The sequence below is a fragment of the Aotus nancymaae genome, unplaced genomic scaffold (assembly GCF_030222135.1).
Source record: "Aotus nancymaae isolate 86718 unplaced genomic scaffold, 86718_ANA_hifiasm-v0.15.2.pri h1tg000011l, whole genome shotgun sequence".
Lineage (NCBI taxonomy): Eukaryota > Metazoa > Chordata > Mammalia > Primates > Aotidae > Aotus > Aotus nancymaae.
This window is the reverse complement of record NW_026988422.1, coordinates 27,187,107-27,209,536: the sequence shown is the minus strand read 5'-3', so window position 1 is coordinate 27,209,536 and position 22,430 is coordinate 27,187,107. Positions and strand designations below refer to the sequence as shown.

The window sequence follows — 22,430 nt, the reverse complement described above, 5'->3', positions numbered from 1 at the left end:
TGAGATGAGGAAATTACCTCTGAGCATATTTTGAAGGACATTCCAGGCAGATAAACTAGTCACTGGAAAAGCCCATAATAGAATTTTGCTTGGTCTATGGGAGGAATTTCAGAGACAAGTGCAGCTTGAGTAGAGTGAATCAGGCAGAAAGGGAAAACCACAAGGTGAAAGAGGCAATGGGAATGACGGATTGCGTAGGTCTTTGTAGACTATTGGGTACTGTATGATGAATGGTAAGAATAAAATCTTAGCGAGTAGTTAGAAGGATGTTGCAGAAATCCACACAAGCAGATAATGGTGGATAAAACCAAGGGATAGTAGTGAAATTACTGAGAAGCAGTTTGATTCTGCATAAAGTTTGAAGGTAGACTCAGTAAGATTTTCTGATGAATTGAACAGGGTTTGTGAGGGAAAGAAAGGTAAATAAAAGGTTACCTCAAGTTTTTGGCATGAGTAACTGCAAGAATGTTATTATCACTCGAGAGGGGGAAGAGCATTTGTGGATGGAAGATCAGGAGTTCAGTTTTGAACAGGTTATGTTTGAAAGGTTTATTAAATATTCTGGAGGAAATATAAAGTATGCAGTTGGTACCATAGGTCTGGAACAAAGAAGAGGAGACTGGGTTGCATAAATCTACTTTATGAGACATTGCAAATACATGTTTAAGGCTATTAGATTGGACAAACTCACCAAAGAAGTAAGTACAGATAAAGAAGAAGATTTATCAGGGATTAAATACTGGGGTATCCAACATTAAGAGGCTGATTCAAAGAGAGATTGCTGCATGTGCAGAGTATAGAGAAATTATTTTATGTAAAGTAAGATTGTTTTGAATAGGGAACAATCCATGTTATTTCATGGAAGAAATAACATTTTAATTAAGTCCTAGGTATAGGAAGGATTTTGAGTTAGTAAAATTTGGGAATTGAGAGTTATGTCATAGAAAAAAAGGAATAGAGTGAGTGATATATGAATGATGAACAGCAAGTATTTTACCCTGACTAGTTAATAGTATATATCAAGGTTTTACAGTAGGTTACATAACTTATGTAATGTAGACTATGCTGAAACCAGTTGAGAAAAATGAAAGGCCTTTGCACACAGAATGATATGGTGGGATGGTGCTTTAGAAAGACTAATCTAGCAAGCATTATGGTATGGGTTAGTTTAAAAGGGGTTGAGTTTTGTTTTCAACAAGTGAATTAAAGAATAAATAAAATTTTTAGAGTAGGTAGCTAGTCAGGTATGAGCAGGGCAGAAGAGGGCCCCCACAAGCACATACCAGGGGTGTTGACCATCAGGTGATGGTCAGGTGGTTGTTAACCATTTCTGTAAAGTAATAATTGGTTGTATCCAGCACCAAGGAAAGGCAGGCTCCTGATAGAAAACACCTGAAACTAATCAGCAGCTTCCCAATAAGGTCTCAGGAGTGGGGAGAAGTTGAGGCAAGATCCTGGAAGCAGGCCAAGGTATAAAATCCCAAGACATTTGGTTTCTCAAGTTGCTAGCTTCGCCCCCTTACAAGTTGTACTTTTCTTCTTTTCTTTCCTTTCCTTACTATTCTAAAACTTTTAAATAAACTTTCACTCCTACTCTGAAACTTACCTCAGTCTCTTTTTCTGCTTTATGCCACTCAGTTGAATTCTTTCTTCTGAGGAAGCAAGGATTGAAATTTCTGTGGCCCCACACAGATATGCTGCCAGTAGCTCAGGGTAACTCTGATCTCTGCCACCACTAACAAAATGATATATAAGAAAATGTACCAATTGGCAAGAAAAACAGCCTTGAAAGTCAATATAGGAGGCATGATTTACCTCTGCTACTCATTCTGGACAATTGCAGGCTGTGGTCTACTTTGTCTCATTATTGAATATTAATAGTGGGATAAGGTGTTCTATTAATACATGGTTTACAAAGACAATAGTGTTAATTGGTAATGTCTGAATCTACAATTTCGGTCAGAATGACAGACAACAGATAGATAGATAGATAGATAGATAGATAGATAGATAGATAGATACAAACATACATGCACACATAAAGAAGAAAGAGAAAGACAGAGAAGGAGGCATTGGTGCCCATACATTTCGTCAAACATTATTCTGGGTGTGTCTGTGAGAATGCTTCTGGATGTGATTAGCATTTGAATAGGTAGACTGAGAAAAGCAGGTTGCCCTCCCTAATGTGAGTCAGTATTATCTACCAGTTGAAGGTGTGACTAGAACAAAATGTTGGCCCTTCTATGAGTAAAGGGGAACTCCTTCTAACTGCCTTTGAGCTGGGACCTCAGGTTTTTTTAGGTCTTGAACCTGGGACTACATATTCAATTCTCCTGGGTCTCCAGCTTGCTGATTGCTAATTGCATATCTTGGGATTTGTCAACTTTCATAATTGCATAAGAAAATTCCTTTTAATTAAGTCGTGTATCTATATATCTATACATCTATATATTTTCTATTGGTTCTATTTCTCTGGAGAAACCTAATATACTAACTAAAAAAATGAAGGAAATTTCAAATAGGTGTGATCAAAGGAAAAGTTATTCTAATAGAGTGTGGTCTTGTACTAGGTGATAATTTCTTAATGCCAGCTCTAGGATAGTAACTTTCATACCAGCAGCTGAGAACTACTAGTCTTTCACTTTGTAATTGCACTAAGCTTGCACCTCAAGTACAGGCTCCGTTTTTATAGCTCTACCTATTGCTTTAACTTGTGTTCTGCTGTTATGCTGTGTAATGCTGAAACTAAAAAAGTGTTTTTCTCATTCAGTGTGTGGCCTCTATGATTCCTGCTGCTAACAAGAAATCAGTTTCTCTCTAGGCCCTGTGGTATTTGTCATTTTGGACCCCATCTCTCTCCTATCTATATTGGACTATGGTGGCACACAGAGTTTTGTAGGTAATTTTTACGTTACTTATTTTTGGTTTTCTCCCTCACTACTCCTAGAGTATAAAGATAATTAGTTCAAGCAGGTTGTCTATTTTACTTAGTAGTATATTCCCAATGTCTAAAACAGTGCTTGACATATCAGAAGTACTCAACAAATATTTGATGATTAAATGGCTGAATGAATGAAAGACTGAATGTAGGGGGATAAGCTTTCATGTTAGATGCAACATGATAAAAGCTTTTGTACTATGAAGCTATTTTTAACCCTAAACTACTTCCAGTTTTGCATGATTAAGTATTATTCCTAGAGATGACAATCATAGTTCCATTTTAAAGGTTTTTTTTTTTTTCTTTTTAGAGATGGGGGTCTCATTCTTTTGCCCAGGCTGGAGTAGAGTTGGTGTGATCTTAGCTTACTGCAGCCTTGAACTCCTAATCCTCCAGTCTCAGCCTCCAGAGTTGCTGGGATTACAAGCATGAGTCACCATGCCTGGCCCATTTAAACACTTTTGTTTCATCTTTAAGATACTGGAAAATAAGAGAAGATTAACCTGTTTATGTGTTCAAAAGGAAAAAGCCAGGATCAAGAAGGGTTTTGAAAAGGTTTTATAGAGAATACTCTAAGAAATGTGAACTATTTATACCAATGTTGACAAAACTTAATACAGTATAATGGGAAGAAGATAATGATGGCAGTAACAGTGAAATGGAGTATATGGGATAGACATTAAATATTGTAGTGGGAATATCCATATGGCCTCCCAACTGACTATATTGATGAAGGCAAGGTCTATGAAGTTAAAAAAAACAAGAAGAAGAAAAGGCTGGGTACAGTGGCTGAAGCACGCAATCTCAATACCTTTGGGAGACTTAGTTAGGTGAAACCCCATCTCTACCAAAAATAAAAAACTTAGCCAGGCACTATGGTGTGCACCTATAGTCCCAGCTACTTGGAAGGCTGAGGCAGTTGTATTGATTGGGCCCAGGGGTTCGAGGCCGCAGTGAGCTATAATTATCTTAAAACTCTTAAGTTGAAACCTTGGATGAGTAGAGAAAATGCCCAAGCCATTAACTGAAATAGAGAATTAAATAGGATATTCATTTTAACTAGGAATTTTGGAAGTTCAACTTTGTGAATATGGCCTTTGAGATTTTGTTATGGTCTCAAAATAGATTTAGCAAATAGGTAATTAGAAGTGAGAATGAAGGAGTAAAGTGATGAATGTAGACTTGCTGGTGGGCCATAGATAATTTTTTTTTTTTTTTTGGAAGGATTTCGATGGACCTCCCTCACCAGATGTTCGAAATTTTTTTTTTAAATAGAGTTTTGCTATTGTTGCCCAGGCTGGAGTGTATTGATGCAATCTCAGTCCACTTGCAAGCTCTGCCTTCCAGGTTCAAGTGATTCTCCTGCCTCAGCCTCTCGATTATTTGTATTTTTAGTAGAGACGGGATTTCACCATGTTGGCCAGGCTGGCCAGGCTGGTCTCGAACTCCTGAACTGAGGTGATCTGCCCACATCAGTCTTCCAAAGTGCTGGGATTACAGGCATGAACCACCACACCTGGTGAGAAATAATATTTAAAGCCACTAAATATTTAATATTCAATAAGCGAGAGCTGGAGAAGAACAACAATAACAAAAAGGAGGGAATGGGTAATGGGGTGAAGACACATAGGTTGAGGAAAAGAAGCCAAGAGAAAAGACAGAGAAGAAATGGTTGTAGAAGTCAGAGGAGAACAGAAAAGGACAGGGTCAGGCAACCATAATTGGAAGGAGAATCTCCCATAGTAACTCTCAGGTTATGGAGGAGAAAAATTTTAAAAAAGTATATATATATGTATGTGTGTATATATATATATTTGAGTTGATGACTATATTATTGTTAAACTTTAAGAGAGCAGTTTAAATTTTGTGGCAAGAATTACAAAGGAACAAAGAGCAAATAAGGAAAAGAAGAAAAGAGAAAGCTGGGCTAGACAAATCTTTATTGAAATTTGGCTGTAAAGGCTGTATGTAAGTACAAAAATATACTTGTTGGAGGTATGTACAAAAACATACTCCTTGATGAATCTCAGTAATTATTTTTAAATGATTATCCACTTTTGATTTGAATCTGTGCTAAAATATCTGGAATATGTTAGGCCTTTTTGACTTCTTCATCTACAAATTCTTTTGTCTCAAGGAAGCTTGTTTCTGAGAGTCTCAATCAATTGTCCTCTTTGGTCAATTTACAGGATAACACTACAGAGTCCATCTGAATACACAGGCAGCATGTATGAGAGTTAATTAAGGAAAGTATTGATGAAAGCATAGTGTATTTCTGAAGCTTACCAACTGAAATGAATATTAATCCCATGTCCTGCAAAATAGCAGACTTGGCACATCTATTTCCTGGGGTAACAAATTATATTTATTTTTGAAATATCATTCATAAGACTTTACTTGACTTGATAAACGTAACTGTCTTGATATTATCATCCATAAACATTTTTTGTTACGTGAGAGACTATACTGATATCTAGGCAATGATATAGACCTATAGTAGGTTATCATAGCATAATAGAGGGTGGCATCACCGATATGCAACTCAGTTTTGCAAGGTAACCAATTGTGCATCTGCCTGCACAGAGAAGTTAATCTTGTAGATTTTATGTATTCTTAAATTTATGTTTTCCATTTGTTCATCAAAGCAAATGAAAGCAAATATTTATTGTTCAAACTTTCATTTTCTGGACCATTACATTTTCTTAATAATATCTAGAAGGCATTTCTTAATGTTAAATTAAAATGTTAGCAAAAGTTTACACATGTCTGACCTAAACTGGAAGCTGAGGATGTGAGTCCCATTGCAGTGAGTAGTATTTTGTGCATTGAAGAGAGGGTTTATTACTAAACTTGAACATTCACAATGAGTGATATCACCCTCATTGGCTGACATATCCAGCTTTTTCTGGATTTTCACTTAGCTATAAGTTCAGTAAGAATTTTTCACATGTCTTCTGTCAAGAAAAATAGAGTAATCTCATCAAAACTTGGCAGAGCAAGAATTTGAAGTGTTGTTATTTTTTGACTATTATAGTAAATGAATGACAGAAATAATATATGTTGTCATGACTGTTATTTCTTTGCTTTTGAGATAGGAAAATTTTCTTTTGTAATTGGATTATTTTAGCTAAACTATTTGCGTATAATTGTTTATACAACTGACTCCTAAAAATACATTCAGGGAAATCTTAAGTCATTATTAAGAAAAAATGCTTTGCAAAGACATAAACATATGATGTGAACCCTCATAAATATCTTCAGTCTGTATCCTGATAAAATAAGTAGAGAAAGATGAACAAATACATAAAATTTATTTTTTAGCCCTCAAAAATCTATGGATGTTCATTGTATTTATGAGAATTCATATTCAGGAAAAGATGCTTTGAAAGGTACAGTTTAAATTGATGTTCCTATAGAAACCATGTTGCCATAGAAAGTCACTTTCCTGACCAAAGACGTGATGCCTAACTTCTAGAAGAAATTATTACTGATATCATAGGTAACAAATTAAAAATAATATAAACTGTCTTTTACTTGGAAAACTTTCCAAAGATATACATGCCAACTAAACAGAGTGGTGCAATAGCTAATTTTACATCTAATTAATGAAATTAAATAATCAATAGAAGTGAGTATACAGGTCAAGGACAGAAGATGGGACAAGAGAAAACAGCCAAAGTTCCCCTGGGAGTGAAGGTCAGACAGTTTCCAAGATGGAGCCAGGACTTGGCAAGGCTTCATGGAAGAAGCATGTGGGCAGACGGCATGAGACAGTTTACAAATCACTGCTGGTGGTGCCTTTAATACTATAGATATTTTTAAATCTGACATGCCCCCATTATGTTATAGATATTCATGTATTTTTTTGTCTGTATGTGTGATGATGTCCTTCTCTTTTCCTAAATAATATTGTGCTTTAGTTAGGTATTATTCCATTTCCATTTTTGTTCTCAGGAATCCAGTTCAATGCTTCTACAAACTGTTTGATATATTATGACATTGATTTAATGCTATTTACTCTTGCCTCCATAAGTATAATAGAATCTGGAAAGTGAGTTTTTTTGTTTTGTTTTTTTTTTTTACTTCAATGAAGTAAAAAAATCTTTACTGGTTTAGAGGACTGTCTAATAAACCTAAAAAACCCTGCTATTTCCAGGGCTACTTCGACTGCCACCACATATACTGATGGTTAATGACAAGGGAGCAGAGCATTCAGCCAGTGTGAAGCAAAAACATTCCTGTCAAAACTTGCTTGCTAGCCACCACTGCCACTAAATGCTATGTGAATGCAGCTAATTCACATCTAGAAACCCAATTTCCAAAGGAGTCCATGTCGTATGATTTTTATCCTCCTACTCTCTTGAAATAAGAGAGTAAAATGATGTATGATAAAACAAGTTCAAGTAACTACCAGTTTCTATATAGTTGAGTTCATTTCTCTGGTTGTTCCTCAGTGACTTTGGAGTGTCTCATCCTCGAATCCCACATCCCTTCACACTTGGCAATAGCTGCAGTTCTACCTTGGTCTGTTAAGAATTATGCAGGTGGTGGGAGGATGGGGGAGAAGTGTGCCTCACCTTATGAAACAGTATTGTTGACTAAATTGCAATTCCTTTATCTCCTCCCAGTCAAGTTAGTGTGTATCTGCAAAGGTGATAGAAAGGAGTTCTTACATATGCGTATTCTGAAGAAGGATGTTACCCTTACTGAAAAGCTTATTCCAAGATATGTTTCATCAATCATGAGAAAAATACAGAGACATCCTTATTAATGGAGAATAAAGTCTTTTGGGATTTTTCTAATTCCTCATGTGAATAAAGAGCTGTATTATTCTAACTACAGTGTTTGTCAGAAGGCAATTGTGTCAGTTTGAGTCCTTTATCACTGTGACACTGATAGAATTTCTATCTCCAGTTGGAGGTATGTTGATATACAGATTCTTGCCTCACTTTTGGGCATTTACAAAGTGTCTTCATATTCCAGGTTACAATTCTCATAGAGATGCAAGAAGAGTCCAAAACTACCAAGGCAGACATAGAAATGAACCATTGAGCTCTGCTGTTTGAAAGCAAAATGAAACATCCAGCCACCATCATCACCCCTCTGGATCCAGCACCACAATCCAGCTATTATGAAGCCATGCTACCCCTGGATGCCCCAGCCAATGATCAAGTATGGTAAGAATATTGATGGTGGCCCATTCTGATAAGACATTGAACTTCTCTATTAGGAATATTTGGTTTGGAAACTCCTAGCTTTCTGGCTGAGCTTTTCTTAGAGCTGTACTGTAGTCTTAGACTCTACCTGTCCAATTCTCCTTCTTTCTCTTTCTTGTCAAAAACATCCGATCTGCATTGCTATCTGAAGGACTTCTCTACCTGCTCCTGCTTCCTCCCCTTTATTCTTTGCTGTCGTTTCCAACTGCAAAGTCTCTTGAAAGTCTACTCCCATCTTGCTGTCTGCTTTTCAGATGACCTAAATGAATACTTTAAAAATTATAATTGGTGAAACCCTGTCTCTACCAAAAATAGAAAAATTAACTGGACATGGTGACTGGTGACTATAACCCCAGCTACTCAGGAGGCTGAGGCAGGAGAATCACTTTAACCTGGGAGGTGGAGGTTGCAGTGAGCTGAGATCATGCTACTGCACTCCAGCCTAGGCGACATAGTGAGACTTCATTTCAAAAAAATAAATAAATTGTTTTGAAGATGGTGAACATGGGATTATCACCTCACCTGAGAACAGGAGTGAGAGAAATTAAATAAATATAGAGAAGCGAAGTTATTTCGCTAAGAATTTTTAAATATAAAGTCATGTAGATTCTGAGATAAAATCATAGTAGAAGACAAGTTAGAAATGGACTACTTAGAGAGCTTTAAGAAAAGAGTCAACATCTAGGTACATATGAATAATGGCTAAATCTATAAGCATTCTCCATGAATGATGAAACTCCATCTTTGTTGCAGCCATGGAATTGTGCTGTTGAATTTTTGATACTACCTCCTGGCCCTGTCCAGGACAAGTCTTAAATGCGTTAGCCCTCGTTACAGCTTAAAGACACCCAAAGTTCCTAATCAACATTCACTGCATGTGTTTGTAAATAAAAGCATTTGAGTTTCAATTATGGAACAGTCTTTATTGTTATATGGAGACTATCTGAGCTTACATTTGTTATTTCTGTAAAAGTAAGTTACTAGCCCACATTTATCTATTAACTTTCTGCAATAATTGTAGTATAATTTGTAAGCTTATTAAAAATGGGATTGTTTTTTAAATATTTGGAAACTCATTCTTTCTACAAAACACTAATAGCTCAGATGGGAAATATTTTGAATAATTACATATTTAAAGTATAGTCACTAAGATAAATCAAATACATTTCAATTCTAAAATTTTTTCATTAGATGACAATGTTATAGTTATGTAAACTTAATATAATTTCTGTGATAGGTTATATTTGTTTTTTTCTTCCATTCCCTTAGTTCATCTCGAAGCTCATTCTGGGTGTGTAACTTATTCCAAAGGCAATTTCCCTTTATCCTCAGTTTTAGGAACTCCTAGGAACCAAAACTTAAATATCTATTTTCTTAGGAAGGCTACATTTGTATAAATGTATTAAGCCTCATCCCTCTCTGAAGGCAAATATAATTATATTTCTTTTTCCCAGTTTGTAATAAAACTTTAAATAAAAATCTCTAGGTAAGGGACTTGTTCTCCTCTGGTTAAAATCTGCTTTCTTATTTACTTAACATTTGGTGATGATGCAATGAATAACATATCAGACAAAGAATGACTCTGTCTTTCTCCGTTTTTTTCCTTCTGCAGGTTGTTTCAGATGGATGTGGGTATGGTATGCCACAGCATCATGACATCTTGATTATGTGTATCTGTCAAGACTGTTTTTAAGGACATTGTCACCTCAGAGTTCTTAGGTCATATTTTATATTCTTGGTTCTCCTAGCCTAAACTCTCATGCAGATGGAATGCACTTTGCTTTCTTGATGATCTGTGGTAGAGATAATGAATTCCAGTTACTATGAGAGACATAATTATTTGTTGACTTGTTTCTTTTCTTAATAGTGGTTTGTATTAAAATCAGAAAAATCAGAAAATCAGAAAAAAAAACCTATTGAGATGTTGGCAAAGCAATATTAAAACAGAGATTATGAATCCTATCCATCTTAAAGAATACCCATAGAACAAATCTAAAGAATCTCAATAATGACCATAAGTTTTGTCATATAGTACATTAGCTATTTATATCTGTAATAAAGAATATTTTTAAAATTTTCCACCAGATATATACATATGTAATTTTCCTGCTAATATATCCTGGTACCAAATTCTATACATTTGAATTTTCCCTTCCAAAATTTTTTTGACTTGGATATAGTTATTAGCAGTCATCTGTAGCAGGTCAGAGTGCTGGAAGAGCAGGCTGGTAGACATCAAAATAAATGACTTATGTGCCACATCTGAGATGCCCTAGAGGCTGAGATTGTGATTCCCTTTGGCAAATAAACTAAAAATTCTAGAATTTTCAGATTACTGTTAGTTTCTTCTACCACTTAAATGTAAACAACAAATAATAGAGCAAACTTGACTATTATCTTAGTGTTCTAAAACAGATGTTGGCATGGCAGGTAATGCCCCTCCATTTGGATCCTGTTTTTTCTATCTGTATAGCCAAGGGGAATACATGCCACAATTTATAGGTATGGCCATCTTATCTTAAAATAAAATGTTCCTATCAGATAACACCAGTATTCTGGGGTGGGATTCTGTGGTATTTTAATTAATTTATTATTACTATTACTGTTAATTTTATGTCTGATGGAGTGGCAAAAAAGGAGCTCTACCTGCTTTGGTTGCCAAAATTAACATGAATATTTTAAAATAGTATCAGAGGCTGATGAGCCACTAGGTTTTTTTGTTTTGTTTTGTATGAGACCAAGTCTCACTCTGTCACCCAGGCTGGAGTGCAGTGGTGTAATCTTGGCTCACTGCAGCCCTACCTCCCGGGTTCAAGTGATTCTCTTGCCTCAGCGTCCTGAGTAGCTGGGATTACAGGTGTCCACCACCACACTCGGCTAATTTTTGTATTTTTAGTAGAGATGAGGTTTTACTGTGTTGGCCAGGCTGCTCTAAAACTCCCTCCCTCAGGTGATCGACCCACCTTGGCCTCTCAAAGTGCTAGGATTACAGGCATGAGCCACCATGCTTGGCCAAGCTGCTGTTTTTTATTCAAGAGTCTATAGCTGTTTTTCCCTTTTTTTTTTTATTTTCTACTTACTTCCAGAGGCATGAATGTGGGCTGAATGGAATATTAAGATTTCTTCCAGTTCTATGATTTTATAAATTATTACTTGATTAGCCTATATATTGACAATGACATAGATGAGAGTTTTCCTGATTTCTTTCCTTTATTTTTTTTTCTTTTTTTGCTTCTCTTTCTCCTGGAAAAACAGTACTTTTTCCCCAGATAACCGTATCTTACTGTAGTAAAGAATAATTTAAATATTCAAAAGCAAAGTGTCACTGGCTGCCAAGGCTCTTAAAAATGCTCAAACATATTTTAGGTCTGTAAAGATGATCTTTTCTCATTCTTCATTCAACACTAAAATATTAATCCTGATCATGGTGTGAATACATTAGTTTTAGTAGGAGTACTTTTAGATGCTTAGTAATTAGTTCAGCAAAGGATTGATAAAAGACACTATCATATCTATGAAAATCTGAGAATCAAATATTTTAAAACTGTTGTCAGTCTTATTATGTTCAGTAAAAAACACACCTTTCTCTGGATACATGTACCTTTATGTGGGAAATATAGATGGAATCAGTGATACATGTGTTGCTGAGCACATTATTATATCATTAATGCTTATATATTTCAAATTATATGCATATTCTCCCCAGGGTGATTATATCCCTTCTATAGTTAGGGTAATGAAGGCTTTATTTGCCTGAGGGGACACAGGGAACCATTTAGGAGAGTAAGGCAATTAAACAATTATATAACATTTTGAAAACATTCAATACTTCCCACCATTTGATTTGTACTTCTGGAGAAATGCTTTTCTCATACTAGCAGGTTGGACTAGTTAGAATCCTCAAACACCCCTCCCATCTGCCTTTTTTTTCATGAAATTATACTTCATTTTACAAAATGCATTTTTCAGAGAAACAAATGCTTACATTTAATTTTGAGGTTTAATAATAAAGGATTGGGATGTTTTATTTAAAATAATTAAAATTATTTTTTAAAAGTATCACTTGTGAAAGTAATTATCACCACCAAATTGTGTCTTGTAAATTGTGCCTATTTTATTGCTACCATTCATTTAGGATGAAAATAAAAAAAGTTTTGGGGGATTGATAATCTATCATAAAACAGAGAAAAACTCTTGAGTCTGTATTACTTTTGGTTGGGGAAAAGGCAGGTAGGAAAAATAGATAAATACAATTACTAAAATCTCATTACAGCTTAAAATATCAATCTCTAGAAATGCAAAACATTTGCCAAAATAATTGTTAATATGTGCAACACTACCCAAATTAAAAGATGCAGTTCTCCCTTCTACTAGTCCTCTTTCTGTACAAATATAATTAGCAATAAAATTGAAGGCAATGAAAATAAGAAAAGACATAATGATCCCAGAAAAATCCACAAAATGGATTATCATTTTCTAACAATTGTTAATAGACTGTATTTTGTGTGTGGTAGTGTGATAACATTTTTTCCTTGCCTTCTTGTAAGTTAGGTACTGTGTTATATTTATCTTTGACAGGGCACCTAGCATCTGATAGGAATTCTAAACAGCAAATGATAGCATGATATTTTTATTATCTATACCTCTTAATAGCTCCGGCCAATAGTAAATAACACCATTTCCATCTTCCAGAGGAGAAAGAGAAATACAAAAGGAACTTAAGTGGATAAATTACATAGCATGGACACAGAATCTTTTCTAAATAAATAGCCTATTATAATAGAAGTTGGCAGTCTTATAAAAAGAAAATAAAAGTTCTGATGAGGAAACCTGGTTTTGTTTCTCAGCTCTGACTACAAAAATAAACATCCTTGAGAAATTGCTGACCCCCCTTGTGCTTGCTTAATGTAAAATGAGAGGGCAAGATTAAAAGATCTCAAAGCTCCCTGTCAGTTCAGGGAGACTGTGAAATAATATGGTACCTTAGGCTTACTTACAACTTAGTATATGTCAGGCCATGTCAGGCACTATCACTTTAAGAATTTTACATGGATTGTATAATCATCAAAATAATTCTGCTTAATAGACACCATTGCTAGTTGCATTTTATGAGGAAAATGAGGCTTAAGGATTGAAGTATTTTACATAATGTCATATGCTTAGGGAGCAGCCAAGGTGAAGTTTTCAAAAAGGCAGACTGACTTCAGAGTCCACTGGCTTCAAGACAGTGCTTTACATCCTCCTTCCAACATGATTCAGAAGGCGATCAAGGCACAAGTGTGTGAAACGTGCATTCTTTTTTACTTCATTTTCCCTGGTAAGATGGTTAGTTGCCCATCAGTCTGGCTTATGCTACAGTGAAACACAACTCCTTTTCAGTTAATGTTTTTGTGCTCATTCTTTAGCTGTAATCAAGAGGGTGGCAACTCTTCCAATAGGATATTTCTCCTGTATATTTTCCAAAGACTGGCCATGCAGTCACTAAACATGGATCAGAAGAAGGTTCATGGAAATTATAAATGAACAGTCAGGAGAGAGTCTTTGTGGCAAAATTACAGGAATGTCTCCTCAGGTCAAAGTCAAAGTAAGGATGAATTAACTCCCAAAGCAATTTTGAAAAGGTGAAATTCAATGATATTGCAGTTGTTGGACCAGGTGTTAAAATGTTATTGGGTGTTAATTTAATTTTCATCCTGTCAACACTCATCTGAACTGTAACAGCTGCTAAACACAGTTCCACAAGAGCAAACTATCCTCACAGAGGAAGCAGATGCCTAATCAATAGGGCCAATAGAAATGTATGGCTCAGCCAAGCAACACACACAAGAGGGAATGAATCCCATAGGGCTGTGTCTAACCTGAATGAAAAAGAACTTTAATGATGGTGAGACTACTGAAGCAGTAAAAACAAGAGACTGAAAGTCCTGGCTTGGCTTCCTATTGACTTATTTTTTTCTTTTTTTAATTCTGCATGACCTTGGATGGGGCAATGCCTTAGTTTTTCTGTCCCCCTGAGCTTGCAGAGGTATTGTAATGTTGTTTAAAATCTGTTGTTATTTTTACTGCTATTATCATTTCACAGGTCTTACACAGTTCTGAGTAAAAATCAGCTTTTCTTAACAAAATGTAACTTTCTTCAGCTTCTAATATTAAAAAAAAAAAGATAATGATTGATGTAGTGATAGTTAACAGCTGTCCTTCCTTGAAACCTAGGGTAGAAAGGAATAGATGACTTTTCATTGAGAAAGGGAATTTTTAGATTTGAATACTTTCTTGAGTACTATAATTTAAAACATGCTCAGATATGTTATCTCCATTCTGGAGATTTTCAAATAGAAAGTAGATTTTTACGTTTATACCAAATATAATCTTACCTAGAAGCTGTGGTTTAATAATATAACCTCTTAAGGTCAGTTATAGCATGCATTTAATAATTTTCTATAAGCTGGTATGTCTCATAGAGAAGTTTACCTTTGTTTATGCATCTCTGACTTGGTTATGGATCCCTCTGGGTGCATGTGGTGGTGTGGGGCTGCAATATTACCAAAATGTTTGGGAATTTTGTTTGTTTGTTTATTTGAGAAGGAGTTTCATTCTTGTCACCCAGGCTGGAGCCCAATGGTGCAATCTCAGCTCACTGCAACCTCCACTTCCTAGGTTCAAGTGATTCTCCTGCCTCAGCCTCCCAAGTAGCTGAGATTACAGGCACCTGCTATCATGCCCAGCTAGTTTTTGTATTTTTAGTAGAGACAGAGTTTCATCATGTTACCCAGGGTGGTCTGGAATGTCTGACCTCAGGTGATCCACCCGCCTCAGCCTCCCAAAGTGCTGGGTTTACAGGCGTGAGGCACAGCACCCAGGCAGGAATTTTTAATAAATGAAAATAAGTTGGTATTTATTTAAATAAGTAAAATGAAAATTTTACATGAATATTAATGCATATTTCAAACAATTTGAAAGTTGAGATAGGCCCTTTGGCCTATATACAGACACTTGGCTAAGGGAGAGAATTGTTCTCTCTTGAGGGGTCATCAGGGGAGAGGTTCTCTGTGGCTGCTTAGTAGGATGTTCTCTTGAAGGAGAGCTCCTCCGTTTTCCTGGGCTTGTTAAACGTCATACCAACCAAAACAACAACAACAAAACACCTGTCTTTGACTTAGAATTTCACAGTGCTTCTATTATTCCTTCTCTTCTGCTCTCTACTCCTGCAGAAAGTAAAATATTTAAGGAGGTATGCAGTAGAAGTTATTTCAGAATATATAGAAGCAGTAGTCTTGTGACTTTATGACAAAAAAATATTAATTTATAGAAGATAAAAAAATTGTGTCATATGGCCTGATAAACTGGCCCCCCCTTTTTTTTTCAGAGATAGGTCAGTTTTTATTGGGGAAAATTCAAAAGACCATCAGATGCATGTTAAGGATTTTGTATCATAAAATTCTTATTCCAAAACATAAATGCAAATAAGGCAGGTAAGAGGAACAATGCCAAGCTTTAAAGTGAACAATCATTTTGAAATGGCTCTTTGTAGCCCTTGTAGAAAAACAAAAAAAACAAGGTCATGAATTGTATTTCTTAACATTTAACTGAAACTGTGGACAAGAGCCATCATTTGTTGTGTTTAGTATGACAACTTATTAAATGATTTTCCTTTTCTGTTAGGTATTTGAAAAGCTTAAAATTTGGCACAGGACTATAACATCAGGAATTCCTTCATTCCTACCTCTCTCATCTTTCTTCTTCACCCCCCTTTTCTCCTTACTAGTGGGAAATAAATTCAGATGAAACAATTTGATGAATGGATTTTGAGCAATTTCAGTGAAGAAATATGTACTTACAGGTTCAATTGGGTTTCTAGTGTGTTAACACATTATCAGAGTCATTTATAACCTGTATTCTTATGGCTGTAAATGAATTTCATTATATAATTTATATAAAAAAGATAATAGATTGATGCATGTTATTTCCTTACCTTCACTAATTAGGTTATTACTAAATGAGATCAGCTAAATTCTGAAGCTTTTAATGGAAAATTGATGTAGCTATTGTGAGCCCTGGAAATCTTATTTCTTTGTTCTATCAGTATAATATGTGTATAAGGATTCATCACCAAAACTTGATATTTAAGTCAAATGAAAGGGTATTTTTACTATAGTGATCAATCTTGTACAATTTATAAAAATTTGGTTTTAAAACAAAGTTCATAGAGAAATTAATGTTTCACCTTTTCTCTTATAACCAGATGGCTTCTAGGGAGTAAACCGCTTACAATGTATTCATTCTGTTCTCAATGACTTCAGTGCAAGATGAATAATTTCAGGGACCACTTTATCTTGACTATGCTGTTTAGTAACTAGTGTGATTGTTTGTACTGAAAAGAGAGAATGAAGAATATAAAAAATGAGAAACAAAGGAGGAAACAGGGAAAAGGCTATTAACTCATTTGAAAATACCTGTAAGATTTAACCATGCACCAAAGTTTTAACAAGTTGGGATACATCTTATTCAAGGATGTAGTGAGGAGAAAATTACCAAAACTTTATTTATTTTTGTATATATTATTTATTTGGGATTTGGGGCTTATTCTATATCTTCTATATAAAATTATAATATATCTATATTATATCTATATCTTCTGATATAAAATTATAATAATGTGATTTTCACTACTGTTGTTATACAAATATTCATTGCTGTTCTTCAAGGGAACCTCAAAGAATTCAAATATGCTACTTAATGTATGCACTAATGTATGTTCACCCTTTGAGTGTACGCTCAAATATTATCGTGGCTTATCTTCTCCAAAAAATGGGTAGGTCTCCACTTTTCTAACATGTATAATGAATTATTTAGTGTTTGTCTTCCTTGATGCACTCCCATGCTTGTCACAGTAGTTGGTACATTAGGAATTGAATCAGATAACAATTCTCAAATACTCCTTTATATTTATTTGAAAAAATTTATCCACATTTGTTAGTTGCATTGGAGAAAACCAACACAAAGAGATTAAGATTCGCCCATGATCTCCTGAATCTCTAGAATCCTCATTTACTGAATTTTATTCTAATACTCTTCTAAAGGTAATACTATAATCCTTAAAGTTAAATGTAGCCTATGGCTAATGAAAGCTGAAAGCTAAGGCATACATCTAAGCACAGCTCTAGAATTAAGAAAATGCTAGGTCTTACACTAATCCTGCCACTAATAAGTTCAGAGAAGTTACTTGTTATGTATATGAATTATCTCCTGAAAAGTTGTTTTCTTGTTTTTTAATTCTAACAATGTTTACTGAAGCTGTTTTAAAGTATATTTCCAACAGATGTGGTACAATATGGTTGTTTGAGAATGTGATACATTCCTTTTTCCTCATAGCATTTATCACTACCTTAAGTTTATCTATCTATCATCTATCTATCTATCTATCTATCTATCTATCTATCTATCTATCTATCTGTCTATCTATCTATCAAGGAGTTCTCCCCTCCTTTGCTTCATCTAAAATGGAAGCCTTATCACAGCATGAGAAGAAGGACTTTGTCTATGTTTTTCATTACTGTATCCCACCTCTAAGAACAGTGCCTGGATCAGCAATGGTGCATAGATAGCATTGGGTTTGTCAGCAAGTAAATGAACCATAAATGTACGTCATCAGTACCAGCTTTATAGCTTAGCCTCAGTCTTAGTCAACTCTATGACCTAACTTAAGTGACCCTATTGATACCCTTGAACCACAACTTTGATAACAGTTCTGGTAGTATCTTTATTCTGCTTTTGGCTTTGATTATTTCTTCACTTGTGTCTTTTGTCCAAATGAATTAACTATTTGAATGTATTGTTGCAAAACATTAATGTAGAATCTCCTTCCACCATTATTGTAGGATTTGTTGTTGTTTATAGGTAGAAGTTTTTGTAGAATAGACAAATCAATGATGATGACTTCTTAAGATGCAGTATTCAAGTTCAGAAATCTATACTCAGATGAGCTTACACAGGTCATCTACTTCTGAGGTTTATCTCACCAGTGGTAACTGAAATGGTATGATATATGATAGAGTGATGAACTAACTAGTCTCTGAGAACGATAAACTATTTTGTGGAAGAGCAACCACTCAAATATAAATGAATAGCTTACTCTAAGGTATAATTATTACTTATTACTGTAATTTGATTTTGACTTCAAATTCCAAACCTAAGCATCTTACTCATCCTGGATCTTCTAATAGTATTAGAAGTCTCTTAGTTTCCTAAAAATTAAGACTTTGTTCCACATGCAGGTATTGAAAATTTATTTAATGGGCCAAGTGACTGAAGTGTTAATTTCTATCTTTTGAAATATCACAACAATCATGTAAATATGGCATGTTTTTAAGAAGTGATTTCAGAGTAGATTTTATTGAACAAAATCTATTCATAGCATGTGGCTGCTCTGTAAATTCTGGTCCATTGTAGTAGAATATGTGTTGGTTTGCAGATGTAAGGAAAAAAAGTAATTTACTGCTATGCTACGGTAGTAATAAGTTCTTAGAGGGAGAGCAGGCTAAAAATAATTCATTGAAACTGGCCTCGATTTCTAAAGACATTTCTGAATTCTATTTAGAACATAGCCATTGATTACAAAGTGTGATTTGAGAAGGCAAAAGAGGCCAACTTTCCTGCAAACAAATTAAGAGATGCATATTGACTGTGGGGAAGTATGTCATCACTGAGAAATCGAAAGCAATGCGACTTTAGGAAATCAATCAGCGGCCAAGTCAAATTAGATTTTTTTCCCCTCATACTTGCTGAAACTCTATGTAAAATGTATAGATTTTCAGCAGATACAAACTTTTTATTTTTAGTAAAAAAAGCCAGTTCAACAAAATAAATGGAGGACAGTTACAGGTTCTAGTTCATTCATATTGCATATTTTCAGAGCCCGAATAGAACACAGAAGGCCCTTGGAATCCTATGTAGGTGTATATCATCTTATGATAATTTTTGTCCCAGTAACCCATTTTTCTTAATGGTCTAGTTTGAATGCCTTTTGGGAAGACATGACTCTAATCTGAGGCCAATAACCAGCTTGCCACATTTATCTGGACCCCTCTTGGGGGCCTAAAAAATATGCGTTTCTTTTCAATACATAAAAAGACAACAGTACTAGATGCTAGTCAGTTCTACTTGATGCTCTATGCTTATGCGGTCAAGGTCATTCTCCTTTCTGAAATGATGATAGGAAAATATTCCTAAAAGTAAAAAGTCAAATAATGAAATCAGTCAGATCTCAAGTATGTGATCATTCGTGGAAGCATATGTATATCCTCACAGAGCATGGCGTTATTGGATGCTACTTGTTAAGATAATAAACCAGAGAATCCCTATATTTTTTTATTTTCAACATAATGATAGGGAATATTTTTCAGACATCTTTAAAACATTTTTAGAGAATTAAAAACCTATCCCTTAAATATATCAAACTAGGATTTGGTTGATAAAATGGGGTTGAAGTGAATCTTAAGTCAGTCTTAACTACTTGTGCATTTCATTGTGTACTTGTGTAAGGCCCTGTGCTAGCTGCAATGAAGGGTATCAAAATGCATTTGGCACAGTGTTTATTCTCAAAGAGATTATCCTTTAATACTGTGTTCAGTTAATACAATCTCTGTGGATTTTTTTTCAAAGAGCTGAAAACATATCCTATATATATATATTAATATATCCTCTACATATATTAACTGACTTACTATCCACCTGAATTCCATTTTATCAGCATAAGATGGCTGATAAAATGGAATTCAGGTGGACAATAAGTCAGTCTCAAATACTTGGGTTTACTTCAAACTTGTTTAAGTGTATTTCTAATTAGAAAATGTCCATTTTCTTTCTATAAGTGACCTAAAACTATAAAAGTGAAAGTATTTAAAAATACTTTTTTTCATTTTACCAGATATTATTAGAGATATTAAAAACAGAAACAAATATTATAGATTTTATAGATTATAGATTTTATGATTATAAAAACAATATATGCCAAGAGTGAACAATTTAGATAGCATGGATTTACTCAAAAAAAAAAAAAAAGAAAGAAAATAAAAAACATTTACAATTCCACCACCCAATCATGAACACTGTAAACACAGAGATAAGTCAGTTTTGACAGCCATTGCCAAAATTTCTCCAGTTTTGTTTCAAGATTACAGAGTAAATGCATACTGTATCTTTCCTTTCCAGCTTCAAAATCTCAGCAATAGAAGATATTATATAATGAATAAGTACATATGTATTGGTAAAAGCAGTGGGAAAAATTTATAATTATTACCTTGAAAAAATTATAAAGAATCAGATTGAAGAAAAAAACCATGAACACAGCAATACATGGGAGGGGCCAGTTATGAAAGGTAGAGGTTGCTCAAGGAGTGTTCCTAAAACAAGATCCTGAAATAGCCCTCTTTGTTCCCATCTTGGGAGATTTATCTGCCTGTAGGTAGGAGCAGTAAGAGTTTCAAACTTTTTTCCCCTATATGTAAAAATATATATAAATATATTTCCAGAATATTTTCAAAATAAAAATCATTATTATAACATACATACCATTTTGTAACTTATCTAACAATTTATTGTATAAAAAAAACTTGCTTACAAAATCATAAACAGTGTAATTAATTTATTTCAACAATTATATTTTTCTTTATTTTGAACAATGCTGCATTGAACATCCTTGTAGTAAAATCTCTTAATTTAATTTATTTGCCTTTTTAAATACACATTTTGATAAATTAAATTTTAGTATTATTTTATGAGTAAAAAAATGGAATTTTGATTAGATTTGCTTTAAATCTAAAAATTGATTTGTAGAAATGTCTTAAATCTTTACAACACTTAAACTTATATATGGTAATGTCTCTTTATTCAAGTGCTTATATTATTCAATACTTCTGAAGATTTCTAAAGTGAAATACTTCACTTTAATCTTAAATATTCTGGAGAAAGTTTATTCATAAGCATTTTTATGTTGTTCATAATTATAGTTCTTTTTAATTTTCGAAGATATTCATATATATATATAAGTTACTGAGTTTTGAATATTTATTTTTAACCATTTAAAAAATTATCTTGTTAGTTTTAATAATTTTTTACTTGACTATGTTCATTATAATTCTTCATGTACTTTCAGGGTTTTTTCTGATTGCCAATGTTCTTTTTCCCCCAATAAGCATCCTGACTCAAGCTGTATACATTTGCAATATCTGATTTTTAACCACACACTCTTCATCCTATTGACCCAGAGTGAAAATTGATACTCTTAGCTGAAGGACTGTTCCCTTGAGTATATTTAAACCAGACCAATCTCTGTGTTTAATCTGGGTTCATCAGGAACCATTAGCCTTGATTGGTTTGTTTTTCTCCCCCCTCCATCTCAGGACTTGATTCTATCGAGTTAACAACTATTCTCTCCAGAGAATAGCTACCGCAAGTCTGTTTCAAGTAATTCCAATATCTTGCTCATAGAAATTGAACTGATCTTTTTTCTTTAGTTTTATGTGAAGAACTGCTGTAATGAATTCTGCATTTGTTCAGATCGTTGAAGATCTGTGAAGACAAAACAGTCACTGAAATCTCTATCATGTTAGCATGTTATTTATCATTGCTCTGTTCTTCATTGTTGAATAATGCAATTCAGTTAAAAAGAATAAACATATTTACTGATGACTCATATGTTGATATCCAATAAATCCTCATTAATTACAATTTGAAAAGCTTGCGATTTCCGATACTTCAGGAAAGAACTAGGTATATGTTTATCTGTGCAAAATATCAAAAAAATGCATTAGTAAGCATTTTAGTAATGTAAATAAGACTGTGGAAGAATTATTAGAACAAACTATATTTTGTTTAAAATATTATGGCATAACACATAACTCAGAAAGTAATACAATCATTGAAGTCTTACACATTGCAATCTGTTAGGCCCATCATAAATTTTATAAGAATGCTTAATTACATTGTGCTGCTGATATGCAGAACCCACATCTAAATACAGTTAAAACTTTCATCTGAATTTTTGAACATAATTTTGAGGGGGATACTAAATAGAGAAACAATTGGATTGTTTTTCAAATCCTATAGTTCTCTCTCTACTTTTGAATATCTGTAACTCATGATTACAAGTAAATATTTTACCTCTTCTGAATCTAACTGCTTATCATTTAAATAAAAATACATCCTTGTGCATATTTCATAGAGTTGCTAGTGAGCATAATGAGCTTGAATCTGAAAGCTATCTTGAATATTATAAG

General features: G+C 34.1%; 2 long non-coding RNA genes across 2 annotated transcripts in view; one reads left to right on the top strand and one right to left on the bottom strand.

Annotated features, from left to right (window-relative positions):
- Positions 1 to 22,430, bottom strand: part of LOC135274163 (uncharacterized) — a 47,451-nt gene that overhangs the window by 24,040 nt on the left and 981 nt on the right. Inside the window, exons 2-3 of the long non-coding RNA XR_010341947.1 lie at positions 21,838 to 21,936; positions 9,860 to 9,947 (exon numbers count right to left, since the gene is read on the bottom strand). This is a non-coding gene — a long non-coding RNA (uncharacterized LOC135274163). The remainder of the gene's footprint in view (positions 1 to 9,859; positions 9,948 to 21,837; positions 21,937 to 22,430) is intronic.
- Positions 10,492 to 21,849, top strand: LOC105729820 (uncharacterized). The gene is made up of 5 exons (XR_001110313.2): positions 10,492 to 10,584; positions 13,318 to 13,471; positions 16,860 to 16,966; positions 18,052 to 18,178; positions 21,669 to 21,849. It is a non-coding gene; the product is annotated as an uncharacterized LOC105729820 (long non-coding RNA).